Source organism: Dendrobates tinctorius, unplaced genomic scaffold, assembly GCF_039654945.1.
Source record: "Dendrobates tinctorius isolate UK_male_01 unplaced genomic scaffold, ASM3965494v1 ptg000056l, whole genome shotgun sequence".
Taxonomy (NCBI): domain Eukaryota; kingdom Metazoa; phylum Chordata; class Amphibia; order Anura; family Dendrobatidae; genus Dendrobates; species Dendrobates tinctorius.
The window spans coordinates 15,046,049-15,063,461 of NW_027361724.1; the positions used below are offsets into that span (position 1 = coordinate 15,046,049).

Consider the following 17,413-nt stretch of genomic DNA (forward strand, 5'->3'; position numbering starts at 1 on the left):
GGGTCCTACTTAGGCACCGCTCACAGTAGTGCCACGTTATATCTGCTATGCATCATGAGAATGACATAGACGATTGGTGGTTTGAATTAATGGGTTATTCTCAAAACAGTAACTTATCTTGTATACATAGGATAGGTGATAATTATACTGATTGCTGGAGGTCTGATTGTTGGGTCCTCTGGGGCTTCTAATAATAAAGAATCTTGAATGGTGAAGAGTCACACATGCTCAATGTCTATAAACCCCTAATTGTCTTCCCCTGAATATATCATTTTAGGTCAGTATCTTAGCTCTAGACGACTGAGAGGCAATCCAATTACCATGTATAAGTATAGAAGGGGAAATACAAATATCTCTCTAAGGATTTGTTTATACCAAGGAAGATGACGGTCACAAGGGGGCGGCATTCTCTGCGTCTGGAGGAGAGGTTTTTCCACCAACATAGAAAAGGATTCTTTACTGTTAGGGCAGTGAGAATATGGAATTCTTTGCCTGAGGAGGTGGTGATGGCAAACTCAGTCGATGGGTTCAAGAGAGGCCTGGATGTCTTTCTGGAGCGTAACAATATTGTATCTTAGGCTTCTTTTACATTTATCATGTTTTTACTGGCCTATTTTGCAGCTCCAGTAAATTTCTATAGGGCTCCAAAATCGGCCCGCAAAAATTCCACGGTGCGCCATGTGCTGTATGGCCATGAGGGCCGTATTGCGGCTGTGAAAAAAGATCGAGCCTGCTCGATCATTTTCATGGCTTACAGACACGGCCCCCATTGAAAATTAATGAGGCCGCAAAAAGAATGGAAGTTGTTTTTGCGGTGCACCGTCACTTCCGGTTTTGCAGAACGCCGTTTTAAATACAATACTTCTTCCATAGTGTTGGAAACCTGAAAAACGTCGATCCGCAAGTTTTTTGCAGTCCGATATAGCGGCAGACAGTGAAAATTGCGGCGATACGGCCCACAAAAAAGGTCCGCAATAACGGGCCACAAAAAACCCAGTAAGTGTAAAAGAATCCTTACAGTTATTAGGTTCTTTAGAAGGACGTAGATCTGTGGATTTATTCTGACAGAATATAGGCTGAACTGGATAGAAAAATGTCTTTTTTCAGCCTTGCTAACTATGTTACTATGTAGTTTAATAATTGGGAAAGAAGTCCTAATTTGTCAGATTAGAGTAAACCACTAATTAGACGTATGCTTTATAGCAGCAGATACGAACATTATCAGATCCGAACAAAACTACATAATTGTTTTTGACAAAGGTATTCTAGCAAAATGCCTAGTCGCTGAGGCTGTCTACTCTGCATATGAACTTTTCCATATGTCTTGAGCAAATCTGCATTGTTTTATGGGATCTCCTACTGTATTTTATCCTTTCTAAGCTGACAAAGACTGGAGTCCAGGTCTTGAGAAGTCCCTGGAACAGAACTGTCAGCTGACGTAACACAGCTGAAGGTCAACATATATACCTTCGTATATTGTTGTCCTGATGGCAGATAGGTTGTGTAGGATGTCTTCTTCTGTGTGTAAAGCAGTCTCAAATTACTGTGCACTTAATACCTACCTAATACAGTCATTATCTTTTTGCATGTTACATTGCTAATAACAGAATCAAGGGAAGAATCTTAAACATTTACATTCAGCAAAAAAGTAGTGTTTAATCAAACAAGGGCTATAGCACTAATTCCTTAATCAAGACTCACCTTGCTGTGGTTAAAAAGACAAGTTTAGTGATGACCATGATGACCATGATGGCCATGATGGCCATGAATCCCATGATGGCCGTGGTGTCCATGATGGCCATGATGTGGTCCAAAGTGTCCAGGAGGACCATGGTGTATATGTGGTCCAAAGTGACCAGGAGGACCATGATGTATATGTGGACCTATGTTAGGACCTGGAGGATATCCAGGGTGGGGATGATGGTGGTGGTGATGGTGCGGGTGCCCAGGTGGATGATGGAAATGCGGGCCTGAAACAAGTAATTTAATATAACATTTTTTTAAATAACAAGCAAAATCATTTGCAAACATCTTCAGGTATAGCCAGGTCATAAATTTACTAATATTCTTCTCAGAGTTTCACAGTAATGGAATAATGCACATAGTGATCACACAGTACAACAGCAATGTGAACAGTGATGTCACAAGCTAAAAATATTGAACAAAGTGATGTTCACTATAATATTCTTTTCAAGTATTGAAGCCCAAGAACCATGGGAAACACTGATGTCACAGTAATGGGGTAATGTACATAGTGATATCATAGTATAAAGTGCAAGCACACAATATTCTGACAGCAACACAATAACGCGCAGAATGAAGTCACATGAATTAAACGGATGTTCTAGGGAACATGATTGGTTTTTATTTAATTTCTCAGAGTGCTTTCTTGTTTATTAATTATGCTTTTCTTATACAGTGCAATTATTTTCCAGACCACTTTTCAGACATTATCATTACTGTCCCATTAGGGATCATAGTCTAAATTTGCTATCAGTATTCCTTTGGAGTGTGGAAGGAAACTGGACAGCCTGGAGGAAATGCAAGCAAACAAGGAGAGAACATATAAACTCCTTGCAGATGTTGTCATTGGTGAGATTTGAACCCAGAGCTGCAAAGTAACAGTGCTGAGCCACCGTGGAGCCACCATGCTGCTTTAAAGTAATTTAGAAAAAAATCATACTCACCCTTCATGATTATCCTGGAGGTCCTGTTGGCATTTGTGTAGCCCCCTGGTCTCTGCTTCCTTGTCTCATCTTGAAAATACTGGAAATGGCATTCAGCAAGTTACTGACTGAGGTAAGTCATTGCTGCACCAGTGACCCAGTATTTTGACCCATTTCCAGGGAGTCAATGATGTGACCAGGAAGCCGAGATCAGTGGGGACATGGTGACTGCCAGAAGAGGACCTGCAGGGGATTGAAAATGGTAAATATAATACCCCTGGAATACTTCATTCAAGAGGTAGTAAAAAGCTAAATAAAAAATATCTAAAGATGTGGCTAATTTATCATCTGGCATGAGTCATTGTGATAAATTTGATATATTTTCATAGAGTTTTATCTACATCTGCATTATCTAAATATTTGAGAGGATCGGCCTGTATTTGTTACAAGGCACTGGAGAGCCAGGACCTAGGGCGGCAATAGAAGCTCACAATAAGAATATAATATTCTTGTAGCCTGCTTTCCTGTCCTTTGCTGGTCTTACCATGAAATTCAATGTCTATTCAGGGGAGGTGGTAATTTTCACAGACAGGACAAGAGAAAGGGAGGGAAAGATGTGCAAAGATCCAACTAGCTGCTACTTTACAATCCACTAGGATAAGTTGTAAGTGGTCTGAAAAACTACATGCTTAGTTGCTCAGGGGCTATGAACAGCGAGCAAAGTACCTTATTTTTTGGACCATAAGACGCACTTTTTTCCCCAAAAATTTTTGGGGAAAGTGGGGGGTGCGTCTTATGGTCGCAATATACTAACCTCCGATCATGGCTGGAGGCTGGTGCGGGTGCCGCGGGGCTCTGTAGTGCGGTGGTGGCAGCGGGCTGTGCTCCGGTGCAGGGGTAGTGGCTCTCTGTGCTCCGGTGCAGGGGCGGCGGCTCCGCCGGCATTTCCTCCAAGCCCGGAGGCCCCCGCACATCCCTTGCTGGCCGCCTCCATGTTGCAGTGGCCTCCGGGAACATGGACACCGGGAAGATGGCCGCCGGTCTGGGGAGGGCGCATGTGCAGGTTCAGATCTCGTCCCGAGATCTCGGGGGACGAGATTCAAATCTCGGCAACGAGATCTCGTCCCCTGAGATCTCAGGACGAGATCTGAAACTGCGCATGCGCCGTCCCTGGACCGGCAGCCATCTTCCCGGCGTCCATGTTCCCGGAGGCCACCGCAATATGGCGGCAGCCAACAAGGGATGTGCGGGGGTCTCTGGGCTTGGAGGAAATGCCGGTGGAGCCACCGCCCCTGCACCGGAGCACAGAGAGCCACCACCCTCACCCAACAGAGCCCACCTGCCCCAGCCCAGCTGCTCCAGCCCCAACACAGCACAGCAGCTCCAGCCCCAGCACAGCACAGCTGCCCCAGCCCAGCACAGCTGCCCCAGCCCAGCTGCCCCAGCCCCAGCACAGCTGCCCCAGCCCCAGCACAGCTGCCACAGCCCAGCTGCCCCAGCACAGCCCAGCACAGCTGCCCCAGTACAGCCCAGCTGCTCCAGCACAACCAACCTGCCCCAGCACAGAACCGCCACCGCACGAGCCTGGACCATTGAATGACCCCTGTGACCACTCCTCCACCTGTGCCGGATCCCTTCCCAGGTAAGCTGAATTCGGACTGTAAGGCCTCTTTCACACATCAGGTTTTCGCCGTCAGGCGCGATCCGGCGCTATTGACAGAAACCGGATCCGGCGAAATGCAATGCCGGATCCGGTTTCCCCACCATTGACTTGCATTAGAGCCGGATCGAGCCGGATGGCCATGCGTTTCATCCGATTTTCGCCGGATCCGGCAATGTGACGCGATCCGGCATCTGGAAAAAACGGCTACTGTAACGTTTTTTGTCTCCGGCGAAAAAGCCGGACACGCCGGATCCGGCGTGTCTGGCTTTTTCATACAATATGAGCGCCGCAATGCGCCTGATCCGGCGACAGCCGGATCCGGCGACCGGATCCGGTTTTTTTGGTCTGAGCATGCTCAGTAGCTCTGCCCACAAGACATATATAAAAGCAAGACAGTGGGACCCTCAGCCACACCCAACATGCCACCCAAGCCAAGAACCAGGAGCAGGAGAAGGCAGCAGACATCTGCAGCAGCACCATCAGCACCACCCCAAATGGAGCAGCATGCTGAACAACGGGAGGGTCCAGCAGCAGATGAGAGACGGTAATTATCAAATCCCCCATTCCTCCAAACTAGGGCTATGGAATATCAAGATATTCATTGGCCCTTTGTTTCTCTTTATTCAACAGCAGCCCAATAGATGCAGCAGCAGCAGCAATGGCAGCAGCAGGAACACCACCCACAGCCATGGAGTCTGGCCATCAGGAAGACAGCACATCTTCTTCTGGGAGCCCTCCCTCGCATCGTCAGCGTTTGACGGTAAGTTTTTATTTCCAAAATCCATCATCTCTGTAATATATGTCTATTCATTGCCTTTTATTTCAAAACAGGAATCACAAGATGAAGAGGAGCTCCCAGAAGAAGAAGGAAGGGGTGGACAGACACTTGGAGTGGGCTCACAATTGGTAAGTTTTTTGCATCAAACGCAGAAACACAACATCACACTACACACAACACATAGAAAACAATGTTCTGCAGACCACACACAGCAAACAAATGCCTACATCCAAAGACATAACATTTTTTGTTTTCTTCTCTAGTCTTCCCAATCTGGTGCTCGGCCAAGAGGTCCTCGCAGTGCCTCCCAGGGTCGTCGGCGACAGCAACGCGGCGGTCACCAGCGTGTAAGTATAAATATTTTTGCTTTGTTTTTTTGCACTTTTTATTTCATTTCTTTTGTGGAGGCTAGTTATGTTATTTTTGTCTTTTTCTTTAACAGCCTTCACAGCGTGCTCCCGACTCTGACGGTGAGGATGGAGGAATCGATGTGGACCACCTCATCGATCTCGTCAGAGAAAGGGAGCCGCTCTGGAATATGGCTGACCGCCGCCACGCTGACCTTATCGTTACCCGACGACTCTGGGAGGAAATCTGTTCGCTCCTTGTGGACCGCTGGGAGGACCTCGAAGCTCGGGCCCAGATTAAAGAGCGTAAGTATATACAGTACCGGTTGCTTGATTTAAACCAGTGTTTCCCGAACTCCAGTCCTCGTGGTCCCCACGGATCATGTGTTCAGGATTTCTATTTACTTTGGAAATCCTGAAAACATGACCCCTGGGGACCATGAGGACTGGAGTTTGGGAAACACTGATGTTGTATACTAACCACTTTGTCCTTTCTCGTTTCAGGGGAGAGAATTGTGAAGCGGTGGCGGTCTGTGAGGGATCGTTTCAAGAAGGAGTTCAATAAAGAGATGCGGGCCCCGAGTGGATCTGGAGGACGCAGGAGCAAGTACAAGTACGCACGAGCCCTGTCGTTCCTCCGGGATACAATGGTCACCAGAAGGTAAATATTACACACCACATGTGACAAAAAAATGTTTAGATGTAACTTTTTTTTTTCAGCCAGGGCCATACCATGTCACTATTTTAATTGGGTTTTTTTCTCTTTATTCCACAGCACGGTGAGCAGCACTCGGGAGCCTGCACGATTGGACCCTTCTGAGGCGATCCCTGAGGAGACCGGCACCGAGGGACACTTCGACCGCCCCGATACATCTGCACCTTCCCAGCCTTCCCACACATTCGACCCATCTGTCCCATCCACCAGCACAGGAGCATCGTGGCCGCCTACATTACATGAAGCTGCTGGTGAGGAGATCGCTTTCCCTTTACCCCACCCTTCTGCCCCTGCCACCTCTAGTACACCTGCGGGTACTGGGCGGCAGCGGCAGAGGGGTCAGGAAAAGAGTTATGCGCCAGAGTTCTTGCATCTGAATGCATCTTTCCAGAACTGTCTAAAAGTCTTGTCAGAGCAAATCTCCGCAGGCTTTCAGCAGATCAACTCCAGCATTCTGGAGGTGAAGACACTTCTGCAAACCATGCATTCAGAAGCAAGATCTTCGCCAAACCACACCTTTTTCAGGTCTGTTGTGGAGCGCATGGCAACACTATCTCCTACCCAGCAGATGCATGTAATGCATTCGTGCCACGGTGCTCTACAGCAGGTTACCTCCCAACCTCCACCTCCCACCACTGTAGTTCCACCACCTGCACCCCCTCCAGCCACTTTCCATCCTCCCCCTCCTATTACATCTGCACCCCCTCCAGCCACTTTCCATCCTCCCCCTCCTATTACATACCAGCAACCTCCCCAGTACCAGCAACCTCCCCAGTACCAGACATCTCCCCACTTCCAGCAACCTGCCCCGTACCAAACTCTTCCCCGTACCAAACTCCTTCCCCGTACCAAACTCCTTCCCCATACAACTTTCCATCAACATCATCTGCTCCTACAGTCCCTGCCCAACCCTCCACTCCACCGCCCACCACCTCTTCTGCCTCCCACATGTCCACCCATTCTGTAGCTTTTTCCACACCATCACCTCTAACTGTTCCTTCCCCACCACGATCCCAGTCCTCTCTCCACACTCCCATTGTCGGTGTCCCGCAGCCCCTCCAGCAGTATTTCCACCCCACACTACACCGAGTTATAATGTTTTTTTTGTAATAAAAATGCCCATTTGGTTGGTTCCAAACCTTTATTAAAAAAGTTTTTTTAACTTTAAAAACAGTTTACAAAAAAAAAATATTTTAAATAAAAGTTAAATTATTGTTTACACTGGTTGTCTGTCAATTTCTTTCTGCGGCAAAATATGTTTAAAAAAAAGGTTAAATACAGGGTATTTAAAAGGTAAAAAGGTATTCAAAACCAGGTATATAACTGTGGGTAAATTTTAGCTTTTTGCCACAGTTGTGTTCCTGGTTGTGTTTGAAGCAAAGTATTTCACCTAAAAAGTTGTGTTTATTGTTGGTGATTTCCTAACAATGTACACAACTTTTGTTAAAAGGTGAAATACTTTGCATAAAACACAACCAGGTACACACCTGTGGCCTAAAGCTAAAAATAGAGACCATGACAAGATAGCCAACTTTGGTTGGCAAAGGTATATACTGTTGGTACAGAAGGTACACAAGTTTGGTTAGGGCACAAATCTTTCACACTCTGTCATCCTGCCAGTGTACTCTGCCTTGAGGTGACATAAAGTATAGTGCAAAATTGTCCCTCATTACTGAAACCGTCACAGAACTTCTAGTGGTAATGTCATGGTAATCTTGCAAGGTGGTTTCTTCAGAGGTGTCCTCAATGGAAATGGGTTCCTTGCAGATAACAAAATTGTGGAGTACCACGCAAGCTTTGATCACCTCGTCCACAGTTTCTGTCTTGAGGTTGATCGCAGTCAATAGGACCCGCCATTTGGCTGTCAGAATACCAAAGGTACATTCAACCATTCTTCTTGCTCTTGTGAGGCGGTAATTAAAAATGCGTTTTGGTCTTGTCAATCCTCTGCTAGAGTACGGTTTCAAAAGGTGTTCTGACAGCTGGAAGGCTTCATCCCCTACACAGACAAATGGCATTGGTGGACCAGATGTTTGCGGCAGCGGTCTAGGTGTTGGGAACTGGAAGGTGTTTCCATACAGTTTACGCCCCATGGCAGACAGTTTGAAAACTTGAGAGTCATTGGAGCGGCCATAGGCCCCAATATCAACAGCAATAAATTTGTATTCCGCGTCAGCGATGGCCATGAGGACAATTGAAAAATATTTCTTGTAATTGAAATATTCCGATCCCGATCCGGCTGGCTTTACAATGCGGATATGTTTCCCGTCCACAGCGCCCAAGCAGTTGGGAAACTGACATATCTGTTGAAACTTGTCAGCAATTTCAATCCACCTCTCTGTTGTGGGCTCTGGTAAAAACTCTTCAGCTAAGGAGTCCCACAGTGCACGGCATGTGTACTTCACTATTCCAGATATGGTGGAAATCCCGAGTCTGTACTGGAAATGCAGTGACGAAAGGGATTCTCCAGTTGCAAGAAATCTGTGGGGAATTAAAAAACAATAAATTAGTTTTAAATCACAGCATTACATACCAAAACTGAGCTATAACACTTGGAGATACAAACTACCACCAACAAGATTGCAGTGAAAGTGTGCTCAATGCGAGCACATCCAATAAATGTGGCTTACCTTAAAGTCACCATCAGACGCTCTGCGGGTGAAACAGAGAAGCGGCAATAGGTGTCCGCTTTTCTTATGAGGTGTGCAATGCGCTCCACCAAGTAATCAAAATTCTCCATTTTCATCCGAACATATCCAAAAAATTTATCCGGGTTTCGTCGAAGGTCCATGCAGAGTGTAGAATAGACCCCACGCGTCATTCTCTTGGCTGTGATGGGGTGGATCCACAAACGTCGTCTACGATGCCTGATGCGCTGCTGTCTCGCTCTCTCCTTCTCCAGAACAATCACCCTCAAACGATTCGCCTCCGCTATAAAATCCGCCAAATTCTTCAAAATATTTCCAATGACAACATCCATCTTCGCCAGTAACTTGCTCTTCTCTCCAACCTGCACTTTCTCCTCTCCAACCTGTCAAAGAAGGGCTGTAGGAACATGCTATATATAGTTTTCCAGTAGCCAATCCCGTTCGGAAGGCCACAAGGGTCAATTTTAAAAACCGGATCCGGCGTAATCCGTCGAAAAACGGATAGAAAAACAGATGAACCGAATGAGACGGATCCGGTTTTGTCTGTCAAGAACAAGACGGATCCGGCAGAAAACCGGATCCGGCACATCAGGTTTTACAAAACATTTGCCGGATCCGGCGTTCCGGCACGACGCCGGATCGCGCCTGACGCCGAAAACCTGATGTGTGAAAGTAGCCTAAGACAGACCCCGATTTGACACATTATTATTTTTTTCTCTATTTTCCTTCTGAAAATTGGGGTGCGTCTTATGGTCCGGTGCATCTTATAGTCCGAAAAATATGGTATGTGATCCTACTGATTTAAGGGAGGTTAGCACCGGAGCCCTGAAGAGGATTCATAAATATGCTCCAATGTCCTTTTCTTTGGTTTCCCAGTCATCGAGGCACCTAACCTCTGAATTAAAGTCGGTCCTTTCCTGGGTGAGCGCTATAGAAGCTATTATGCCTGATAGCCTGGCAGTTCTACACAAGCATATTCCCATACTGTATGGATATGTTAACATATTGTATACACGAGAGACTAAAAGACAAAGTGTTAGCAAATCGTTTAGAGTTCTGTTCTTACAATCTATGTTATCTAGAAACATGTGCAAGAATACTTAGTACATAAATTGCAATGGAAAAACATTTTTTGACACTAACCTGGATTTGAATTTCCCATTATAACTGGAATCTGAAAAAAAAAGAAAAATATAATATTGTGCTATATAATTGTCTTATCACATCAATATACAACAATTATGAAGCCAGACTCTGATTCATGCTGCGCGTGGTTCAGGCAGCATGAAGCAGCTGACGGCTTCCCTTTAAATTATATCAGTTCAATACATTAGGATACAAAGTATTAGCTATTGTATATTCTTTCTATAGTGTACAGCAGATATTGTTTTACATTTTATACCTATAATTACATTTGCACTTTATTACCCTTAGGGCCCCGTCACACATAGCGACTCACCAGCGATCCCGACAACGATATCAACTTTTCAGGATCGCTGGTGTGTCACTACATGATCGCTGGTGAGCTGCCAAACAGGCAGATCTCAGCAGCGATCAGGACAGTGACACGCGGGTAACAAGCGACGCACGTCGCTTAGTTAGCCGCAGTGTATGTTAAGATACCAGCGCGCTGGTGCAGGAAGCTGGTAACCAAGGTAAACATCGGGTTTCTAAGTGCCACGCGGCGCTTAGAAACCCAATGTTTATCTTGGTTACCAGCTCCCTGCACAAGGGCGCTGGTATCTAACATACACATCGGGTTTCTAAGCACTGCTGATTGCTGGTCTCCCGCCTGCCACACGCAGCGATGCATGCTGGCCAGTGGGAGACCAACGATCAAAAAATGTCCAGGCCATTTGAGCACGATTAGCGATACCCGGCAGGGAGGCCGGTCGCTGATAAATGTCACACACAGCAATCTCGCTTGTGACTCAGCAGCGATCTCGCTAGCGAGATCTCTGTGTGTGACTGGGGCTTTAGTCAGTTCCTAGTCCTCTGCCATTGTTTCTATACATCGCATTAATTGTGTTAGAGTGGGGAAAAAGTATTTAGTCAGCCACTGTTGGAATATGTTTGGTGCAACGCTCCATTCCTGTCTATGAGTGTTTAGTTGCTAGATTTGTATGTTGTTTATAAAGTTAAAAAAACTCCCAGAGGCTCACACAGGGAGAGCATGTGACTTTATTTCCTGTTTTCCTGTGTCTGTGTATGAGAGAAGCAGCCTGCTACAGATGATGCACAGATAAAGACACACAAATGATTTATTCCTGATCTATTAAGCGTATGATATATTGTTCCTGTTTGTTCTTGAATAAAGAAGCTCTTTTGTCACACGCTTGGAGAGTATCCTGAATAATCCACTGCCAACAGGTTATGGGCCCAGAGTGACACAGAACCCCAGAGTAACACAGTTACAGAAGCCCAAAGCAAAAGCAGCACAGAGCAGATGTCCACTAGCAGCAATCCTGTCAAGTTCTCAGTGCCAAGCCTCACTAACTGTTAGGCGTCGGGTTCCTGTTGCTGCAGAGCAGGAATCCAGAGCCTTGCATTCGGCAGTCTCCCATTCCTCTCCGGCCACAGAGGAGGCTGCTCAGCAGACTCATCAATCCTGGCGCTCTGCTCAGGCTATCTCTGTGGGTTTGGTTGCTGCTGCCACCTCTGGTCCAGCTATAGCAACGCATGCTGGTCAGCAGCGAGCTACTCCAGGGACTAAGTCCTCCTTTCAGTCCACTGCGCATGCTCATGGGACGATCTCTCATTGGAGATCGGAGCTCACCTGCTCAGGTCCTTCTCCAGCTCGGATTGGACTATCAGAAAGGTCAGGAAGGTCCCGGAAGGACGCTGCTATAAAAGGTTTGCATGGCTGCTCGTCCATGCGCTAGTAAAGACTGCATTACCAGACTATGAGGAGTAAGTGTTGTATGCATGTATGAATGTCTCTGGTGAATGACTCATTAAGAAACCCCTACCCTTGGTACGCATGTGTTGTGCAGCCTAGCCTGTTAAGTGCCCAGGCTTAGGTGTAGGTAGAGGCAGAGTCTGAGACTGGCATCAGTGTCCACCGCTGGCTCTGCACGCCACGGTGCATGTGCTCAACACTCCCCCATAGTTAGCGTCTATAGTGGCGTCCGCAGGTGCAACGCCACGCGCCTAGAGGGTCTCTGACCCCATGTCCTTGGGGCAGAGTTCTGTGACCACATTCTGTGCATTCCCTTGGCGAGCTCTGTGAGCTTTAAACAGACTCCGGCATTTATGTTCTGCGGTAGTGCGGCTCTATGAAGCAACAGAGTTCGCCCCTGTACACTTCAGGTGACGCTAACCCGCGTGTGTTTTTCTATTATACCGCCATATAGCGTCCGCCATTACTGAGCAGCAGTTTACCAACCCTGCACGGTGGACCCCGGGCTGCGAACGCACCTTATTACCATCTTTTAATATTTGGTGCATTCCGCCAGCCCTAACACTAACCAGAACTACCAGTCCTATGTGAAGATGCTGCTCATAAGAGAAGGTATGTGGAAATATATTCAGGAGCAAGTGCCTCATCCATTACCAGATGATTGGGAGAAAGATCATAAAACACAAAACACGATCTCTCTCAGTGTAGATGATAATCAGATTGTGCATATATGCAAGTGAGCAACTGCAAAGGAGATGTGGGATGAGTTACAGAAAGTGAATGAAAGATCAAATCTCAGCAATAAGCTTTATCTCATGAGAAATCTGTATCAGTCTAAGCTAAGTGATAGACGGATTATGCAGGACTATATAAGAAACACCCCACAGATTGTGGAGCATCTCAGGGATATAGGAGAAGAAATTAAATATTTTCATGTTGCTTCACAATTAAGAGGTCTTAAGAAAATTATATATTAAGAAAGTTATGACACACTTGTGACTGCACTAGATGCACGACCATATGATGAGTTGAAACTAGAGTTTGTTAAAGGCAAACTTGTGGATGAATTCAAAAGGAAAACGCAGCATGTAAGCAGCAGTAATGAATCCAGAGCAAAAACAGCATTAAAGACACAGGATTTCCATAAATATAAGAGCAATGCAAGAGAAACTCATGAATGTTTTGTCTGTAAAAAGCCTGGCCACCTTACTTAAGCAGACTGTAGAATTTGGAAAGCAAGAATGAGTCAGTTTAAAAAGTAGAACAGTCATCAAAGGACTAAAACAGCTGTAAAGGAAGATTCTGCATGTGTTGAAGCTGCATTTAATGCCAGTACAGGCCCATCTGCAAAGCATATATGGTGTATAGATTCTGGTGCAATCAGTCATATGACAAATAACAAGGATTTCTTCATTGACCTTAATGAAAACAAGTCAGAAAAGATCATCTTAGCTAATGGTCACGACATGACTTCAGAAGGAGTAGGAGACAGCTACCGCCACTGTCCAGTTTCCTCAGCGCGAAGCAGAAAGATCCCAGTAAAGGATGTTCTCTAAGTTTCCAGCCTTGAAAGCAATCTTCTGTCAGTAAAGAGCTCACGCAAAAGGGAAATGTCGTTACTTTTAGAGATAACAGCTGCATCATCTCAAAGAAGGATCACACTCTTGCAGAAGGAAAATCCAAGATGAACTTTATCAGCTAAAATGCAGAGAAAGAGTGTACAGTGCTAGACAAGAGCTACATAAGAACTGTATCCATGTATGGCACAGATGTCTTGGGCACAGAGACCCAGAAGCAGTAAGGAAGCTAGCTCCACTTGCAAATGGTATTGAAATCAACCAGTGCACTAGCTGTCTTAAAGGGAAAATGTCCAGAAAATCCTTTCCTAAAATAAGCACCACTAGATCTGCACAGTCATTGGATCTGATACATACAGATGTATGCGGTCCAATGAGTGTTCAAACACCTAGCAAGAAGAGATATTTTCGCACATTTGTTGATGACTACTCCAGATATACAGTCACCTACCTGCTTCACAGTAAGGATGAAGTTCCACAGAAATTGAAGAATATCTTGCTGTAGTGTTTAACAAATTTGGAAGAATGCTGAAAGCTCTGTGTGCAGATATTGGAACCGAATATGCAAGTGGTAAGGTGCAAACCAATTTGAAAACGGATGGAATCGTGTTCCAGACTACCATTCCATACAACCCAGAACAAAATGGCATTGCAGAAAGAAAGAACCGTACTCTCTGTGAAAGTAGAAGTATGTTGTTTGATCCAAATCTACCTACAACATATTGGGGAAAAGCCATCATGACAGCTTGCTATCTTCAAAACAGAGTAAGGAACTGCGAGAAACCTAACCTGAAGCACCTCAGGATATTTGGAAGCAAAACATTTATGTATGTTCCCAAAGAAAAATGTTCCAAGTGGGAATCACATGCAAAGCAAGGAGTCCTGGTGGGCTATAGCGAAACTCAAAAGGGATACAGAATCCTGCACCCAGAGACCAACAAAGTAAAAATCTGCAAATATGAAGTGATTGATGAAAATTCTGTATCGCTCAAATTCAATGAAGTCACACCAGATATTCAACCTAAGAAGCAAGAAAAAGAATCTCAATCACCAAACCCAGTTGCCGAAAAGGAAAACACTGAAGTGTGGATAAGCTCTGAAGCCAACAAGGAAGACACAGTGTTAAGGGGAAAATATATGGCATACGAATATATACAAGAATCAAAAATTATATACCACTATATGGACGCTTTGCTCAAATATTAGAATTATGTAGCTGTAAGATACTTCTGATTTTCTAAGACTTATTTCTATATTGTATAACCGACCTAGGCTTCATTTGGAGCTGGGTGGACTGGGTGGACTAGGGTGGACTGGGCTAGAAAGCGATAATTATGTACATAATGATTATGTAGCGGATATGGGACATATGAGATCATATGAGATCAATACTAATTTGCTATTTGGGGTAAACAGTAATTTGGGAAAGAACCATGATGTAACACAATGAGACAGCTCGATTTCTGTTATAAAAACTGTACATCTCGGATGAAAGATAGAGAAGAATCATTTGACATGATACACCTTGTCTTGTGTATTCTTTTCTCCGTGCACGTACCATCTCTCCCAGAGATCCAATTCGGCCACAGACAATTAAGATGGGCCACACCCTAGTGTGGCAGAATCCATAGAAATCAACAATTGGCGCTCAAACAGTGGGGCTCAGGACGATACCAGACGATCACAGGCGCAGCAAAATCTCCCCCAGGACGGACGTCTTTCCAGCGGGACAAGGCTGCAGCTCGAGACTAGGTGAGAAAATATATCATCTTACCTACCCTTCTGTATTCACGTCCGGCTGGGAGGAGATAGTTGGCTGTCTTCTCTGAACCCTTAACTGACCACATTTGAAAGACCTGAGCCTACGGACCCGGTCAGATATATATAATTCCTTAATTGTCTGTATCTGTGTGTATTGTCCGGTCTAACCAATTCGGAGGGTGTGTCTAGACTCTGTCTAGTATCTGTTAAAAGCTATTTTATACTGCACTAGGGCTACTAGAATCATACAGAGCAGAGTACAAAGGGGGGTGTTCTCACTGGGTAATCACCCTGATTCCGACCTTAGATGGTCGAAGAAGTTATATATATATATACATATAGGTGCTCACGTCCAGCCATATGCCCACGGTATAAACTGGGAAAAAACAGTGAAAGGGATAAGGAATACATTGATTATTGTATTGCTATTCATAATAGTTTTTATGTTTTGTAGAATTGATGTATTATTGAGATACACCTGTCCGCAGCTCTCATACTGAGTATACTGCCATACTGGTTATACTGGTTAGACTGCTACTTCAGCTGCATTTCCTGAATTCAAAGTGTTTAACAATCACGCTAAACTACCTGTATTCAGTCCAGAGGGTATAATATTATATTATATAGAGTGTAATAAGTTGTTTTATGATATACACACATACACAGTAACCCTTCAGGTATATCTATAATTACGGTAATCTAAAAGTTTATGAGATTTTTGCTAAAAATACAGTGGTTGAAAATTAAGTTATAAACATGGGTCACAGCGAGTCTAAAGGTACTGTCACACTTAGCGATGTACCAGCGATCCCGACCAGCGATATGACGCGATCAGGATCGCTGGTACATCGCTAAGTGGTTGCTAGTGAGCTGCCACACAGGCAGATCTCACCAGCGACATCGCTGGGGACGGGGGTCGCTACTTACCTGTCACGCTAGGCAATCCTGCGCCCTCCCGCCTGGCTCCATGCTCGTTGCTCGTCTCTCCACAGGAAGCGCCGCAGGAAGCTGACGATGAGAAACAGTCCAGGACACTCTCGCGCGATCAGCGATAACCAGCGGGGGAGCGGTCGGAGGTAAGTATCAGACACAGCGATATCGCTAGCAATATCACTATAACGTCACAAGTTATAGTGATATTGCTAGCGATATCGCTAAGTGTGACAGGCCCTTAAGACTAATTATTTTTCTGCTCAAGAGGTAGTGGCACAAAGAGAAGGCAAATAGTATGTTAAAAATGCGAAGCTCCTCCTGATACTTACGGGGTCTACAACCTGAGGAGGGAGACTTGATGAGATAGAATAGAAAAGCACGCTGTCAAAAAGAAAGGACTTTTACGAGATAATAATATTTTGAGGGGTGCAGAAGCGTGGCATAGGACAGCTAGAGAAATTAAGAGGCAGATGTGGGTTGAAGAATTTGATTCTGCCACTGGTGAATATATGTATAAGCCACCTCTTGATAAAATGACTCTGGCTTTGGCAGCTGCACCTACACCGCACAAACCACCTCCGTATTCCCCAGAGGGGTGGACATGTGCAGTCTGCCAAAATCAGAACCCAGATTGGAGGGACACATGTGCCGTTTGTGGGGCACCGTGCCCACACAAATCTACCTCCTTGTACCCAGTCCTTAATGCAGATGGAACACCCCATGTCCCAGAGGCCGTCTTGAGGCAGGCCACACCCATAGTTACACCCACACCTACACCAGCAACCATTTCATGTAAGGGCACACGTCATCCAGCAGCCATTTTAGCTCCTGTAGTATCTGGCATATATACAAATGGTGAGCACAGTGAAACTGAGGGAGAGGATAAGGAAGAAAAAGTAGAAACCTGTTTCCCCACAACCACATTTTTACCGCAGGATGCAGACCCAAGCAGCAGTATAGCAGCGTCAGGCAATTTAGGAAGGAGGTCTTTGCCTATGTACGAAGATAACAGTCCCCCAGGCAGGTCTGAATATATAGATGGTTTCTACCCACGCCGAACTAGGCGTATAGCTCCCACCAATGACATTTTAATTCCTTCCAGACGTAGTGATATGTGAGCTGGAACCCACAGGAAGCTGCCATTCTAGTTAACAGCTTACCTGATCCAGAGGGGCATCCTATGCCTTTCTATAGAAAAATGAGTCAGATACACAAAACCCATGCAGCCTCATGGATAGATTTGATTGGGTTGGCTGAGATCAAAGCAGGTGATTCATTTTGGCCTGTAATGGAACCAGCCCTGAGACCCATAAGTGGAATGCCTGAGTATTATCAGTCCTTACCCTCTGGGGAGGACTTCCTAGAAAAGCTCCAACTCTGGGCCAAGGACCGTCTAATAGATCAAGCCACTTCCTTGCAAGATACA

The 17,413-nt window shown here is 45.4% G+C and overlaps 1 long non-coding RNA gene across 1 annotated transcript in view; it reads right to left on the minus strand.

The window, feature by feature from the left end:
• LOC141091796 (uncharacterized) overlaps positions 1-17,413 on the minus strand; it is a 64,487-nt gene that overhangs the window by 3,271 nt on the left and 43,803 nt on the right. Inside the window, exons 2-3 of the long non-coding RNA XR_012232573.1 lie at positions 9,961-9,991; positions 1,702-1,970 (exon numbers count right to left, since the gene is read on the minus strand). This is a non-coding gene — a long non-coding RNA (uncharacterized lncRNA). The remainder of the gene's footprint in view (positions 1-1,701; positions 1,971-9,960; positions 9,992-17,413) is intronic.